The sequence below is a fragment of the Capsicum annuum genome, chromosome 8 (genome assembly GCF_002878395.1).
Source record: "Capsicum annuum cultivar UCD-10X-F1 chromosome 8, UCD10Xv1.1, whole genome shotgun sequence".
NCBI classification, from domain to species: domain Eukaryota; kingdom Viridiplantae; phylum Streptophyta; class Magnoliopsida; order Solanales; family Solanaceae; genus Capsicum; species Capsicum annuum.
Window position 1 is genome coordinate 126,202,182 of NC_061118.1, and position 18,574 is coordinate 126,220,755.

The following is an 18,574-nucleotide window of genomic DNA, read 5'->3' on the forward strand; positions in this document are numbered from 1 at the left end:
GTGTGCCGTCAGGGATTATCCAAAAGCAACTCTTTGGAAGGACTCAGCGATGGACAAAATGGTGGACTATCAGTCTTATGATGGACCACTAGTTGGATCGTCAGACCTTATCCAGAAGCCACTCTCTTGAAGAACTCAGTGACGGACAAAATAGTGGACTGTTAGTCGTATGACGAACCACTAGTTGGATCATCATACCTTATCTAGAAACAACTTTTCATGAAGAGTCAGTGACGGATTAGATGGTAGACCATCAAACTTTCAACGGACCACCACTTTGGCTGTCAACTTGGACGCGACTTTTCTGATTTTTAAATTTTAAATTCTTTTTTATCTGGGAACATATAAATAACAAATTTTAGGGTTAGCATTAGAATCTTTTTATTATCTTTGACAAATTTATCATCTATTGAAACTCTCTATAACCTAGTACCTTGGGATTGAAAGATATCTTTAAGCAAGTTAATAATTTAATTCATTATTGAATATTCAAGAACTGATTCTTGAGATTTTTGTAAGTGAATTCTAAATCTATTTACGAATAATACAAGAATTATTTCTTCTCCTTCTATGAAATTTTATGGCTAGTTCCCATAACTAGGGTTATGGGATCCTTAATGTGAAAAACATCTATGGGTTGTGAATCAAATTGAGTTCTATAAATAACTGATATTATATAAACCTTTCTTGATTTTAATGGCTTTTCTTGGTTGCAAACTTGAATAGTGAACCTAAGACCATCACTTGTCTGAATGAAAAGTGTTTGTTGGGAAAAGAAAGTGTTTACATAAATTCTAAGGGCTTTAACCTTTGGATTAATGTCAAATACCCTAACAAGATTAGCTTACATGAGAAAATGGTTAAAAGAACAATGTATCCTTTGAGTTTGAGAGAATTAGAGGATAATCTATCCTCTTAGGTTGAGATACTAAGGGATAAAGAATAGGACTCAACCCTTCTTGCAATTGAATTTGCTAAATGGAAATCTTAAGTGATTCACAACCCTAATTGTGCTAGCATTTTTTGTAACCATAGCCCTGGTTTGTTTAAAATCATTAAATTACTAATTACAAAGAGAATCATTCATTGGAATACTATTGTTACAATCAATTACTTTATAAGTTACAAATAGAAAAACCACTTATTTAGGAACCTCTGATCAACAGTCCAGTAATGATTACAATATTTATTGAGCACAGTATTCCCTATGGGATTTGACACCCAACCCATTTGGGTTCTATATTTGACAGTGACCGCTTACACTTTCTAATGAGAGTTGTAATTTGGGCATATCACTCATGCTAAAAGGTAGTGTTTCTTGAGGACAAGTAAATCATTAAGTTGGTGGAGTTGATGAGTGGTGAATTTATCACTCATTTACACTTAATATTTATGCACACTACTATGATTTAGATTTCAGGAGTGTATTTTAGACCCTTTTTTATTTCTACCTTGGTGTGTGACACTGTGATTGCTAAAAAGGTCTATCGGGGATCTGAGGTATATGCTAGTGGTAGGGAAAATTTTTTGGATCTATTTGAATTAAACATGTTAGATTCTAATATCATGTTGGGGATAGATTGGTTATATTTGTGCTATACCACTTTAGACTGTCGGACCCGTAAGGTCATTTTCAAATTTCCTAATGACCCAGTTATTTAGTGGGAAGGGAGTTCCTTAGTTCCTAAAGGAAAGTTCATATCATATGATAGATTTTGTAAATTTATTTCCAAGTGGTGTCTTTATCATCTCATTTGGGTTAAGGATTCTAACTCAGAGCGTCCCTCTTTACAATCCATTCTCGTATTTAGTGAATATCCTGAGGTTTTCCTTGATGATCTTCTTAGATTCCCTCCCAAAAAGGAAATTGATTTTGGGATTAATCTTCTTTTGAACACTCGTCTTATCTCTATCCCTACTTATAAAATAGCTCCAGTTGAGTTGAAGTAATTTAAGGAGCAGTTAAAGAATCTTCTTGACAAGTGTTCTATCTGTAGGGTGATCCTATTCTTTACTTTCATCATAAGGATGGTGTACTTTGGATTTGTATTTATTATCATCAGTTGAACAATGTAACTATTAAGAATAAGTACCCTTTTCCTAGGATTGATAATCTTTGACCAATATCATGGTGCTAAATATTTATCTAATATTGACCACTAGTCGAGTTATCATCAGCTTTAGATTAGGGAGGAGGATATCCTTATGACTGTGTTTCATACTCGATATGGCCATTATGAGTTCTTGGTCATATTTTTTGAGTTAACTAATGCCTCGACAACATTTATGCATCTTATGAATTAGGTATTCCATCAATTTTTGGACTTATTCATGATTGTGTTTATAGATGATATTTTAGTATATTTGAAAAGGTGGATCATGTCAATCACCTTCGTGTTGTGTTGCAGACCCTAAAAGATAAACAATTGTACGCTAAGTTTTTAAAGTGTAAGTTTTGGTTGAATGCTATTAATTTTTTGGGTCGTGTTGTTTTTAGTGAAGGGACCATGGTGGATCCACAAAAGGTTATAGTGGTTAAGAAGTGGCCTAGACCCATGACTTTAACTGATATTTGGAGTTTCTTGCATTTAACAGGTTATTATAGGAGGTTTGTGGAGAGATTTTCATTGATTATTGCACCTTTGACTAGGTTGACTTAGAAGAAGGTGATGTTTCAATGGTCCAATGCTTGTGAAGGGAGTTTTGAGAAGTTGAAAGATCAATTGACTTCTGCTTAAATTTTGACGTTGCCCGAGGGTAGTGATGACTTTGTGGTTTATTGTGTTGTATCTTGTATGGGATTTGATTGTGTATTTATGCATCATAGAAAAGTGGTAGCTTATGCTTCTAGGCAGTTGAGAGTTAATGAGAGTGATTATCAAAATCATGATTTGGAGTTGTTAGATTTGGTGTTCATATTGAAGATTTGGCGGCATTATCAATATGGGGTCTATGTTGACGTATTTTTAGATCATAAGATCCTGAAATAAGTATTTCACTTGAAGGAGTTAAATCTCAGGTAAAGAGGGTGCCTTAAGTTGCTTAGGGACTATGATATGAATTTCCACTATCATCTAGGTAAGGCTAATTAGGTTGTTGATGCTCTTAGCAGGTTATCTATGGGGAGCTTGTCTCATATGGAGGAGGTAAAGCAAGACTTAGTAAAGACTATTCAATATTTGGCTAATCTTTGAGTTTGTCTCTTAGATTCCGATGATGGTGGCGTGTTTTTATAAGGGGTGTCAAAGTTATCTTTTGACGCTGAGGTGAAGGAGAAGCAGATCCTGGACCTTATCTTAATAAAAATCAAGAATGATATGGGTAGGCAGAAGGTAATGGCTTTTGAGATTGGTGGTGATTGTATTTTAAGGTACTAAGGGAGATTGTGTATTCCTGGTGTGGATGGGATGCAGGGTAGAATTTTGGTCAAAGCTCATTAGTCACGTTATTAAATTTATTCTGGTTCAATGATGATTCTTCACAACCATAAAGAGATCTATTGGTGGTATGACATGAATAGGAATATGTCTAATTTTGTGTCAAAGTGCATGGTATGTCAGCAAGCAAAAGTAGAAAACTTGAGGCTTGGTTGGTTGTCACTAGAAATAGAGTTACCTGTATGGAAATGTGAAGTGATAATATGGGTTTGGTTATCAGCCTTCTGTTATATCAAAACTAGTTTGATTCTATTTGGGCTATTATCTATTGAATGACTAAGTTTGCTCACTTCTTACTAGTGAGGACTAATTATTCTGCTGAGGAATATGTGATGAGTGGCAAATTTACCACTCATTTAACCTCAGCATTAATGCACACTACTATAATTTAAATGTCTAAGTGAGATATATTAATGGTTAAATGCACTTATTTCCATATTTTGCAGTTATACTAGTGCTGAGAAGAAAAGAAGCAACTCTGAGTAAAAAAGTATCAAAAAGGGTATAGAAGTACAAGAGCTAGACAAGCTGAAAAAGGGACCCAAATCCGCCCCTCAGTTACTACGATAACGGGATGAGGGCCTCGATCAAAATTTGTCAAGCTAGTCAACCAACATCGATCACGATCAGTCCTCTGTGATCGCAGTATGTTCAATCGCGATCAAGCCTTCGCAATCATGTGAGGGTAGAAAATAATCTAGGGGAAAACTTCATTTGGCCAATCGATCCCAACTCTCATTTAAGTCTCAAACCCAATTCATTCTAGGCATCAATCATCATTATACAACCATACCTCCCTTCCTTAGTGTAGGATTTTTGTATTTTCTTGGATCTTGTAGCAAAACTTATACTAATTTTGAGCTAAGAAGACAATAGGTGACTTTTAAGTGTAAATTTGGCATCACCCATTGAAAATTTATTGGATTCTAAAGTGTGGTTTTCCCTTTTTTCATTTTCTTATGGATAAATTTGATGGAAATATTGATTTATTTGTATTTATTATCATTATTATTTGCTAGATCTACCTCTTTAGATTATGCAAAAATAGGATGCACTTGTCTGTGGGTTGTATATATTTTGGTAAATTTTAGTTTATTGATGATGGGTTCTATTATTGATTGATTAAATTTTAAAGCTCAAACTATCCTTTAAAGAGGTGTTTTGGGTGAAATTTAGGAACCCACCTCATCCTTGAAAGAGGGATGTGGGAACCAAAGCAATAGTAGACAATTGATGGGTATGTTTTGCCAATTTTTCACTATCTTAGACATAAGGGTGATTAGGAGGTTCACTATACCTCGGGTATTATCCTAGAAATAGGGATACCCAATTAAGGTATTGGGAGACTTTAACTGTCACACTCGTTAGGCACTCAAAAGGGTCAATGAGTGCCATCTTTGAGGTTTTGGAGGGAAACTAGCCTCAAATACCTTAAAATTAGCCTACCACATAATCAATGATTCGAATTTTACACCAAATCATCGCGTATCTATGCATAATTTTCCCATAGGAAAGCATAGTCCCAAGATCCAGTTTAATTGATTATACTCTATTTATTCTTAGTCTCAAATTAGTCTCTTAGAAGCCCAAGAATTATATTCACATTCGAAAATATAGAAAACCTCCAAGCCATTTTGTACCATAGGTTTATACTTAGCAAGCAACTTTTATTTGAATTTACTCACTCATCACTCACATTGTTCCTGATGGATTCAACCCAAACTCTTAGTTAGGTAAATATAATGACAATGACCGCCTTGCACTCAAATTGATGTGTAAGTTGAGCGTTATCCAAAAATGGCGCTGTTGCCGAGAAATCATTTGGAGTATTGAGTTATTTTGGAATTTTAGTTTACTTTCTTTTATTCAAACTTGTAAATAGTTATTTGTGATTTTATTTTATTTATTTTGTTAGTAAGATTCTTATTTTTTGTTTAGTTTTTAATATGTCTTCTGGTAATTAAAGTGAATTCGGTGGTTGGAGATCCTTTTGTGACAATCCATGTCCATATTTTAATGGACCCCACTTTTAGCAAAATTGTAGGTATGCTCCTCGGAGATAAATGTGTGCACCATCTCAAACTTATAGGGTGTATGGTTGTTCTCTGTGTGGTGGTCGAGATGGACATAGGAGTGATTGTACAATTTCCCCAACACCTATTATGTTAACCCAATTTCTAGTCCTTCTTATGATTTTGATAGGTCTTGTGATCAAGAAAAGAAAGAATTAAGCATTGGAAATTGTGACGTTGGAGCAATGCATCAACATATCTTTGATCGGGTGGAGTCAACGAGGAATAATATAAATCTCATATATCAATACATGGGGGCATGTAGAGAGGAGATCGAAAGCATAGAATAAATAGGTGTGGGAGCTAACATTTTGGATACCATAAGTGTGCCTATTATTAAAAATGAGCTTAATGTTGAATAATTCTCAATGATTTCCTCACCAACCAAACCAATCATAAGAGATGATGCCAAAATTAAGGAAATGGTACTAGTGTCAAAAGAGAAATCCGAGCAAATCCTTTGTGAAGTCTCTAGTCCATTTTAGAGTGAGAATGTCAAGAGAGGTACGACTCTAGAATTAGGAAAAAGACCTCACTCGAACCACTTTTCAACATTATACTTAGCGGATGTGATGAACGTCGAACAACCCAAGCAAATAAAGAAGTTTGGATATCAGGAGGTGAATCCTTACATTTTGGAGTTCGTCATTCTTAAAGGGAAAAAGGAATCCCACCACTTGAAGGTCAACAAATGCAATATTCTATGTGTAACAAGTGGATCCTTGATGCTCTCACCAATACCCAACGAGCCCAGTTAGAAGTTTGATGCCATGCTAGGTAATAGATTTAAGTCATCAAAGTAGGGTGATAGAATTAGTGTCATTGTGCCTTCACGTTTCCCCCATATGCCACAAAGATGTATTGATCGAAAGTTGGGGCGCTAATTTAAATCCTCTAAGTGGAGACCTAAGTGATCAGTAAAGAGACATTATGCCACGATGTTAAACCAAGCCCTTGATGGGTGGCAACCCATCGTTTTCATGTTTACATTATTTATATTTGAATAAGTCATATTATTTTGAAGTTTCATAGGTGATTTGGACAAAATTAAAAACCAAAAATAGAGGAAAACCAGGATTAGAAGTATGGAAGCTATGTATAAAAATAAGGCAAAATAGAGGAGCAGATGGCCTTAGTTACCGCGACCGCAGTTACTTTGATCGCACCCATCTTGTCGTGATTACACCTCTATGTCTAGCTTATTACATGATTATCAATGTGGTTTCAGGGAGCCCATTTACCATTCCTATGTTTTTGTGGTATGTAGTGAGGTCACTACAATTTTTTTTATTGGGGGTGTATGACCCGACCCTTGTTTGAATACATATTGGTTTGCAGTACTCGAACTTAGTTCACTCAAAGAATGAAAAATTTTGTGAATTGATTATTTTCATTTTTAGTTTACTATTTCTTCTAATAATGATGTTGGGCAAGCCTTTCCCTAAGATAATTGTGTGACAACATTCTCAAAGAAAAGTCGTCATGATTAGGTCAAGAGCCATAGATGCATGTGAAGTCTAAGTACCTATAGCATCAAGGCTATAAATGCAAGGGAAGTATGAGTACATGTGGCATTTTGGATTTGGTATTTCACTTATACCATTGGTGATGTCTGAGTAGACATATGGTTTATTTGCCCTTATAAAGATAAAATATGAGCCAAGACTTGGGTTGTTGACATGGTTAGAAAATTATGCAGGTTGCAAATGCAAACAGAACACCCTCCTCCATCCAAAATTGTTCAAATAATAATTCATTTTCTCTTTTTGTGACTCCAATTTTTTTTACTTGTGAAAATTGGTAGATACACCATTTTTTATCTTTAGCAGGAGTGGCAATTGAGCATCCTTGGCAAATTTGCATGCCATGTGTGGTGAGATTTTTTGTTCGAATCTTATGTATACTTGTACCATCTAGAACTTTCCCAATTAGTCTTGCAAAACTAATTAAGATTGTTTGGTTGGGGAGATGACCTTAGGCCATCATTACGACGTTGGGAATCCACTTTATCCTAAAAAGACTACCCTTGCATATATGTTATTCCTAGTCATCCACTTTAAGCCTTTATACCTTTCTTTGGAAAAGAAATTGCAAGCCGCGAGTCTTTCAATTCTTATCCCTCTTTTTAACCCTATCCTCCTTGTACTTAAAAATTCAAATTGAGGCTCAAAGCCTACGTTGGGGGTAGTGGATATTGTAGGAGGTAAATTTCGGCCATGAGAATGTAAGTTATTACCTAAGATTAAATCTTAAGAACAAATGAATTAAAAAAAGGGACCTAAGAAAGGTAAGAAAAGCACAAAATACACAAGGCAAAGAGGTGAAAAGAAGATACTTTCCAACAGATGGTGAATCAAGGTAGTAAAAGTAGGCACATGCTTAAAGTGTGAAAACAAAGAAGTGGCCCATGGTTAAAAGTTGGATGAAAAAGTATAATGTAGATGTTCTCGGAGGTTATAGTCACTTTGTTCCCAAATAACACCCTACCCTATCCTGAACCTACATTACTAGCTCAAAAAGCCCTTTAATATCTATAACCAAGTGCATTCATTATAGTGACGATTGAAAATAGGGGCATTCCTATGACATGGTACTTGTTAATATCGAGAGTTCTTCAGAGAGAGAGTTTCATACTTAAATTCCTTAATGTATATTTGATAACTTGGTGTGTGGAATTTTTCTTCTTGTGAGGAAGCATGTAAGCAAGTTGAGGTGGGTAATTTTGTCATCTCCCAAAAAATGAGGCAAAAGGAGTTCAATGTAGTTGAGGTCAAAGAGGATTCATTTCTTTAGTATTAGTGATTGTTACATGATTGCTCTTTTAAGTCTTTTGTATCCTTAAGAATTATGTGTTAAGTTGAGGGGTGTCGTAAAAATCTTCTTGCCCATGTTTGAGGAGTTATTTTTTGTAGCAATGAAGTTAAGGTTATCATGATCATTTTGGTCATCTAATTTAGGCATAAAATTGCATTGTCTCATGCTAAAAGGTAGTGTTGCTTGAGGACAAACAAAGCTTTAAGTTGGGGGTATTGATGAGTGGTGAATTTACAACTCATTTATACTCAACATTCATGCACACTACTATGATTTGGATGTCTAAGTGAGATATATTTGTGTTTAAATGCAATAAGTCCCCATATTTTTTAGTTATACAAGTGCTTAGAAGAAAAGAAGCAAGTTTGAGCAAAAAAGGATAAAAAAGGTAATAGAAGCTGAAGAGTTGGACAAGCAGAAAAAAAGAGTAGGATCTGGCCCTCTGTTACTGTAATAGCAGGATGAGGGCTGTGATCGAAATCATTAAATCTAGTAAAGCAACAATGATCGTGCTTAGTACTCCACGATTTTAGTAGTTGTAATTGTGATCAAACCTCCGCGATCATATGAGAGCGGAAAATGACCGAGGGACAAAAATATCATTTGGCTAGCCAACCCTAACTCCCATTTATGTTTATTATTAGTATTATTTTCTAGATCTACCTCTTGGGATTATGCTAGAATATCATGCAATTATGTGTGGGTTGTGATATATTGGTGTATATTTTTGTTTAGTGATGATAGGTTCCATTATTGCCTGATTAAATTGGCTGGGATTTGTGGGTGAAAGCCCCAAATTCCCAAAGGGTTTGATGGATGAAAATCCAAAGCACTTGAAATCTCCCTTGAAAGAGGGGTTTTGGGTAAACTTTAGGAACTCACCTTATCCTTGAAAGAGGGATATGGGAACCAAAGCAATAGTAGACAATTTATCTGTATGTCTTGCAATTTTTTCACTATCTTAGACATAAGGGTGATTAGGAGATTGACTATACCAAAGGTATCATCCTAGGAATAGGGAGATCTAATTGAGGCATCGGGCGGCTTTAATTGTCACACTCGTTAGGTACTCAAAAAAGTCAATAAGTGATATCTTTGAGGTTTTGTTGAAAAATTAGCCTAAACAACCTTAAACCTAGGCTACCGCTTAATCAACGATTTTAATTTGCACCGAATCATCATGTACCCATACATAATTTTCCCCTAGGAAAGCATAGTCCCAAGATCCATTTTAATTGATTATACTCTAATTATTTTTAGTCTCTAATTAGTCCCTTAGAAGCCCAAGAATTTCCTTCACATTCGAAAACATTAAAAAACCCCAAGCCATCATGTTCCATAGGCTTGAACTTAGAAAACAACTTTTATTTGGAATTTACTCAATCATCATTCATATTGTTCCTCGTGGATTTGACCCCGACTCCTAGTTGGGTAAATACATTGAGAATGACCTACCTTCACTTAAAATGACGTGTAAGTTGAGTATTACCACTATGCAAGGTTGTTTATTAAAGAGATCGTGAAGTTACATGGTGCTCCAGTTTCCATTATTTCTAATTATGGTACTTATTTCATATCTCATTGTTGGTATTTATTTCTCTGAGGTTTGGGGACAAAAGTTACTCTTAGTATCGCTTTCCACCCATAGATGGATGGACAAGAAAAAAGGATGATTCAGACATTGAAAGATATTCTTCGAACCTGTGTAATTAGTCATAGTGGTAGTTGGGTTGACCACTTAAGTCTTGTGGAGTTTACATACAATAATAGCTATCACTAGCATTAGTTTGGCTCTGTTTGAGGCCTCGTATTGTAGAAGGTGTAGATCTCTCTTTGGGTGTTTCAAAGTTAGTAAGGCAAGGTTGTTCGATCATTATTTAGTTCATTAAGCTATGGATAAAGTTAACGTGATCTGATATAGGCTTAAGACTACCAAAAGTTGCCAAAAGACCTATAGAGATGTGATACGATGAGAGTTGAAGTTCGACGTAGGTGATTAGGTATTTTTAAAGGTGTCTTCTATGAAGAAAGTGATGGGCTTTAGAAAGAAAGGAAAGCTTAGTCCCCATTATGTAGGTCCTTATTTGATTTTGAAAAGAGAGGGAAATATTGGTTATGAGTTAGAATTGTCTGCGAGTTTGGGTTCTATTTACCCTATGTTTTATGTGTCCATGTTGAGGAAATACATGGGTGATATTTCCATGGTTGTGCATATTGACAATGTTGGTATTTCAAATTCTCTTTCTTACGAAGAGGTTTCGATAGAGATCGTAGATAGATAAGTTCATAGGTTACGGACTAAAGATGCATCATTAGTAAAGGTCTTCTAGAGGAAAGATGAAATGGAAGAAGCCACTTGGGAGGCTGAAAAGGATATGAAGGCTTAGTATCCATTTCTATTCCATGTGATGGATGAAGAAGCTTGAGGTATGAATTCGGTTCTTCTTTGTTGTTATCCGAGTCTATCTTTTGATTCTTGTGTGTTGTTATTGTTCTCACGCAAAATGTGTCCTTGCTCATTATTTTAGGACGAATGATTTTAAGGGGGGATAATGTAACACACTCAAAATTTTGGATATTTTATTTTTGGCCATCCCTTGCTTAAAATATTAATTTTTGACTCAAATTTTGTTTAGAGATGTTAAATAAGTAACCCAAAAGAGTTTTAAAAATTTTGAATGGGGTTCGGGGTGGTTTTGGATCATGGAGGCAGCAAGCCTTAGATATATAGGCATGCCATGGATGTTACTCTCTGCAATAACCTCCATGACACAGAAGATAATCTCCATGATAAGGTCCGTGATACAGAGGCTAGACCTCCGCGATACGGTCTGTGCCATGGACTAATAGTAATTTTAAACTATCTTGTTCTTTTTAAATTTGGATAGGGCGTAAAGGGGTCCTTTAACCTATAAATGATTTTTAATCAATATAATGACCTATTTCTATCAGTTTTCAATATAAGAAGGCCATTCTAATTGCTCTAAACCACCCTATCTCAAATTCCCCTTTTCAACTAAAGGATAGGGTTCAAGAAGGTGATCATCTAGGGCCCTAAGGGTGTGGTATTCTTTAAATCTTGGCAATTAAGGAATGTACCTCTTTCCTATACATGTATTTTATTAATTCTATGAAAATTGGTTTAATATTCATGGTTTTGTTGTTGGGTTTTGAACTATGGTTTGAGTGTTTTGAATGTATTTGGTTTAAATATTATCCTGTGATTATTATAGAATAGTTATGCATTGAATTGATTATGTATGAACAACTTGGTTCTAAAGGGATGGTGAATGACTTTAGGGGTACAATGGATTTCCCAAATAAATGGTTTCGATGTGGAAATTTATACTAACCTCGACCCACTTGCATAATTCGCTTTGGAACATGACTTATCACTTGGTTTGGATATTTTTTTTGAAACCTTGAAGTGCATAAATGATAAATGGAACATGAATTTGTTTGGTTTAGTTTCAAATGGTTTTTGAAAGACATTGGTGACCATGGATTTGGTTTTTAAATTTAAAACTGTAGAGTCAACTTGGTTGAAGGGTTTTGTATGGAAAAATAGAATAGACTTGCCAGATATAATTTTGGTATGATGATACCAATGGGAAATTCCTAATTAAAATACTCCTTGGTAAATGGTTGTTAATGTGTAAATTGTTTTACTATGGGCTTAAAAGGGGTTGTGTATCAAAGTCCTGGAAGGTGGAGGTCCCAAGGGCACCGATATTGAAAACTTATGTTTGACGATTTGAGCTTTGGTCAAGATGCACTTTATATTTTAGGGATGTCATTATCATTCTTGAGTTTTCTCTGGTACATACGGCTAACATGCACTGGGGCCCTTTCAGTAGGGAGAGTGGTACCCATATAGCCCGTGGGTGCCTTTAGGATGGAAGAGCTACTCAATCCAGGCTAACGATTTAAAAATGCATGCTAAACTTTTTCCCTTTTTCCCTGACATATGATATACATATATATGTATGTATTAAATATGATGGAATTATGGTATTCATATTATGGATTATGGAATTACATTACTACTTTATTCCTGAGTTACATACTATCTCTCCAACCGTTAACTATCTCCAAATGCTCTTTTCCCATGCAATGAAGGGTCCAAAAGAAAGTCGTCCAAAGGCAAGTCTACCTTTCCTGCAATGTGATCAGGTATTCGTGGTTAGATCGTGAGTTGACTTGAAGTGGTGAGCTTCCATCCTTTGGAAGACTTTATTTCATGTTTTGGTTTCCCTTGTCTTAGACTTTATTTTATATTTCTTTTGGATATGGTATGGGACATATCCCGACATTTTACTAGTATTCAATTTTGTTAGAGGCTTTGTTGGACTACTATGCATATGAGCAATATGGTTGATGTTAGGTATTTGTTTTTGTATTATGGGTGGTTTTTGGATATTGATCACATATAGGCTTTTGGGTATATCTTTCCTATTTTGTCATATATATATATATATATATATTAATTACATTGTAATAGGCTAAGTGGGTGGTCTCTGGTCCTCGATGGACTTGAGATTCCCATCACGGCTAGTCCCTGGTTAGAGTCTTGACAACCATTCCCTGAATTCACACTTTTTCCTTCTAGAATTTTAAAATTTTCTTTCTATTAGCTTTATCATCAGCAACTAAATCGTAGATAATCAAACTTAATTTGGATAAAAACAACTTCTTATGCACTAATACATACTTAATACTATTTAATAGGAATCATCAAACACTAGACCACATAAATTGTATAAACATATTCAATCTTAACAAACTTCTCTACCTTTTTGGTCACTACCTAATATCTACCCTAAATAAAGCATTACATACTCTAAGTCCCTTTATTTTGTAAATCTCTCTCAAAGTTCTATAAAACAATCTACACAACACCTTTCTGGATCTATGGATACATAATCTACTAATTCGGATAAAAATTATCCCCACTTTACTACTGCTACACTTCTAGGTTCATGCTCCAAACTCTAGGTTATGCTGTCATAGGATTCTTAAAAGAGATCTGAGAGCACATCTGACTTTGACTTAATGCATGATTTCATAAATAAGAATGATCTCTTTCAAAGTTTGGCACTTTAATACACTGCTGAAATGCTTATAAGCTCCCGTGCAATCTAATAAATATTTGTGGGAACTGTCTGAGAAAACTCTATTAGTAAGAATTTAAGTTTGCCTATTTCTATTACCTTGTAAATAAGGAAGAGTTGGCATAAATGGATCAATGTAAGAATCTATATAAGTTTCTCAGAGAATATCTCTAATGCACGATTTGAGATATGAAAGAAGCTAATCATTGCCCTGTAGCTTCTCGAAGAAAAGTACAAACATCTTCATACCATTTCGCAAGACTCTACTTGAAATAACTTCATAGACACTCTACGACACTTGAACCTTGCGCTCTGATACAAAGTTTGTCTGAACCCGAGACTACCCCTAATCATAACACGATGCTTAGAACAACAAGTGATCCCAGGATTACCCATGTACTAGTATGATTCTTGAGAAATTAATTTTAAATGTATATAAAAGATAAATTTGTTGAGCGGAAGCATAATCATGAGATAAGCCAGTTCAATACATTACTAAAAGAAAAGTTTACAATACTGTAATTTGAAAGAATAGGAAACATAAACTACGTTAAAGGAATCCGACTAACCATCCATGAAGCCTCTACTAATACTAACTATATATAGTCGGGACATGCCCCCCAACTATTCCTAATCAATACATAAGAATAATAAAATAAAATACAAGATCAATAACTAACTTGAGTCCTCAAAATATTAGAACTCATCACCAATTGGCTGGAAGCTACGAACTATTTGAACCTGATGTGTGGGCTGCATCTGGCACCTACACCATGAAATAATATAGCCATAGACACATATATTTAGTCATTACTTCTGGAACGTATTGAGTATCTGAGATATGCTATAGACATAAAAATACATAAAACATACTTTAAAACTGAGCACATGAGCTATTTTTCTGAAATATGCACTCAAATCATATCTGTACGTAAAAGTTGTACGGTGTAGCAAAATTTCTAAATTTTGAGCTAAAATAATTGTATAAACTAGGAAGCTATAGCAACATAAATACTATTTAAATCTTAAATTAAAGCTGAATATGTTGTTAAAATATACTGAGGGTTATGTATGAATACTAGGTCTAAATCTGTGTGATGTGAACTAATGCAATAATCAAGTAAAAACATATGTCGTATAAAACTGAATAACTTAATATAATATTATGCATATCTGAACTGAAACATAAGATTAACACGAAAATTGGATGCAAGACCAAGTATAAACATGTATTGGAGTAACCTGAATAACTAATATACTGAACACCTGGTCAAACAAACTTGAACTGAACATAATCTAAATACTGAAGAGCTAACTACAATCAACATACTCCAATCCGAGCAAACCAAGGTCCAACATGTAATTCTAGTTGAAAGGGTTCTAGTACCTTGCCAAGAGTACCAACACTGGCTGGCGTGTATCCACTAATTTGATATCCCAAAGGACTAGGGTGTCATGCTTTTTATAATAGGGACCCCTTATAATCTATGGTGGTAAAGTAGTTTTGGAACATAGGATCTACTACTAATAACTCATGCATAACAGACGTGGGTTCGACCATCCCCGCATTTACTAGGCACTAAGTATTACTCATTAACTAAATGATGCAGAAGCATAAATTGGTACATGCACTAATAACTGATATGATCAAGTCATGAAATTCTGAATTAAAAGTGCATGTATAATATGAAGTATTCAAAAGCATGTAAACTAGTGTATGTTTTAATCCCTAGGTATCGGGAGTTCATAACCTACCAGTTCTGACTAATACAACTGAACATGATAATATTTAAAACTAATCATAAAAAGAGAATTTCATTAACAATGACAAAATATTCAACAAGTAACCATAATATGGAAATTCATGATTTTGAACATGGGAAGATTCTATTCTTATGGGAAAATATGTATTCGTGGTTAAATTAAAATATAATTTGAAGAAATTAGGGAAAACTCTATAGCTTGATAATATGCTTGAAATTTTTTATAATATCATATAAATCATGCATGGGCATTAGAATACCATGAAATATACAATATAGGCCTAATAATCCATGAATAATCACTAAAACATGCTTATGAGTGAAAATTATACCATGAGGGATTAAATTTAAGCTTGGAAAGATTATGAAAATCATAAATTTTATGAACAAATCATAATTTAGGCATGAGGATGAATGGAGATCCTGATTGAATACTCACATACCTAATTACTTTCTATTCTTGAATTGATTTTTTATGGATTTGGACTTGGAGATGAAAACCCCCAATTTCTTTCTTTAAAGAAGAGCAAATCGCATGTTCTTGGATATATTCGTGACTTATGTTGAGAATGAGGGATTTAGGGTTGTTTTGACTTTTTATTCAGCTTTAAAATAGGTTAAATGACCTAGTTTTTAGGTTAAAAGAGTGGGAAAAGATAAAAAAAAACCCTTAGAAACCATCTGGGAGTCGCTTGTAAGCAGTCTAAACGACTTAGGTCATAACTCGTAGTCGTTCTACATGTCATGAAATGTGTCATGGTCATAAACCCAATTTCAGCGTCCCTCCTAATGACCCATAATGCGACATTATGATTCCTAGTTTGGGAAACTTTGGTAGTGCTTTAGTTTTTTTCCATAACTTTCCATCCTGATGTCGGATTACAGAGAAAGTGATATCCTTGGAAACATAATTAGATTATCTATCTTCTTTCAGATATTGAGATAAAAAATTTTAGTATACAAAAAGTTATGCTTATTTAAAGGTGACTATAGTTATATAGATAATAAGAATTTTATTGCTAAGGGATGTTTTGACTTGTCTATAAGCTAGGAGCCATTCGTGTCATTAATATGTGTCTAAATGACTATAAAATTATCAAAATATGTGGTTTGATCTTGCATGAACTTAAATCATGGTTCAAATATTTTTGTGTGTTTTTGGGGTTTTACAGGTACATAACCATGGAAGACCTAGTCATTCTAGATATGGAGGAGTTTGATATTATATTTGAGATGACTTGGTTGTCTCCTTATCGTGCCATTATTTATTGTTATGCTAAAATCATACATGCATCAATTTCTTAGATAGAAAGGTTAGAGTGCGAGGGTAATTTTAATCCTACTCCTATTAGAATTATGAAAGCTGTTCACGCCCAAAACTAGTAAAGAAGGGGTGTAGGGCATTTTTGCCTATATTTCGGAAGATAAGTCAGTAATCCCTCCCATCGCTTCAGTCCCCAATTTTTTGTTTATTCATAGAAATTTTTCCTGACGAATTCTACATTTTCCCTTGGACCCGAGGGAGATTTATGTATAGATTTAGAACCTAAAACTAGACCCATCTCTATCCCTACCTATCATATGGCACCATAAGAGTTTAGGTAGTTGAAATTGAAGTTAAAAGAATTGTTAAAAAAGTGACTTTTTTGTCAAAGCATTTTGCCTTTGGTTGCTCCTATTTTGTTTGTAAAAATTAAGGATTTTATTATGCAAATGTACATAGATTACTGGCCATTGAATAAGGTGATAAGTCATAATGAATATACCTTTCTAGGAAGGATGATCTTTTTTACCATTTGCAAGGAGTATTGATATTCTTCAAAATTAATTTGAGGTAAGGTTATCATCTGCTCAAAATTAGGGAAAGGTTATCCCGATGATAATATTTCAGATTCGTTATGCACATTACGAGTTTTTAATCATGTTTTTTGGTATGACCAATGCCCCAACTACTTTTATAAGTTTGATGAATGATGTTTTTAAGTCATTCTTGGGTTCATTCATTGTTGTTTTTATATATGATATATTGGTTTAATCTAAGAGTATAAGAATTAGGATTTTTTAATGTCAAAACCCAAACCAGGGTCTGGCCACAATAGGTAATAAAGTCCGCCGAGGACCATAGACCACTCCCAGTGCCTAGTAAAAAAAATGCATCATATACTATAACACTGAAAGCAAACCAATAGACTTAAATAAGATAAGTGAATAGCTCAAAGGAACTATGGATCCAACACAATCTCAATCCACAGTAATCCACAAAGACACTATGAAACCAATAACAATCTAAATCGGGACATGCCCCCGATGATAGCCAAAAAAATAAAATATAGTCTATGACAAAAGCTAAACCAAGATGCAACAGGCCTTCCAGAAGAAGGAGGCTCACCACTTCAAGATGACTCTCATAAAACACTGAGATCACTTATAACTATGCAAGGAAAGCAAAAGTATCTCTAGTTCTTACATCATATGGGGATACAATGTCCTAAAATGGTTAGTGGGGCGAGTGCTAACATGTAACTCAAGGAAAGGACAAAATAATGCCAAGTAAAAACTATAATAAAACCAATATGCACATAGTGCACATATATATATAAAACGTATTGTCATAGAGAACAAGGTTTAGCATTAAATAAAAATATTTGCCTAGACTGTATAGCTCAACAGTCATAAAAAACCCATGTGGTATATAGGTATAGCTCCCCCTATTGAAAAGGCCCTAGTACGTGTTAGCCATATAATTGGAAGTATCAAGGAAGACTAGGGAATGCCCCAACCCCACGTCAATCCATCATACAAATATATATAAAGTGTGACACATACACATGATCATCAAGACCAATCCTCATGTCAGAAAATATTAGTTTCCATTGTCAATCCCCCCGAATTGAAATACCCCAACTCTTGACCCTTAGAAAAATTCTTGAGTTTTTGAGCCTTTGGATAGGGTATAGTTAAGTATACCAGTTGTATGCTTGGGCACAACTTTTGGTCCAACTCCTATATGTTTATCAATGACTTTTTATTTCGTTTCCATCTAAGGTATGACTAGGATTTTACAAGTTGTATGGTAATGTATCAGTTATATATGGTTAGGTCGTATGATGCTCTATACTTAGCCTAGGAGATTCTATTAGAGGTACGACTCATAGGGTATCACTCATATGTTAATATATGATTTGGTCATATGAGGTCGTATTTTAATTGGTGTGGGGGTCAAAGGTGAGGCCTAGGGTATGGGATAGGTTACCACTTAAACTCTAGGGTATAGTTATAGGGGTATGGTCGTACTTTCCTACAAGTTAGTTTTCATCTTTTAAGCTGGGGGTATTCAAGACATTTCCTACCCAAAAACCCTTAAGTACCCATGTCTT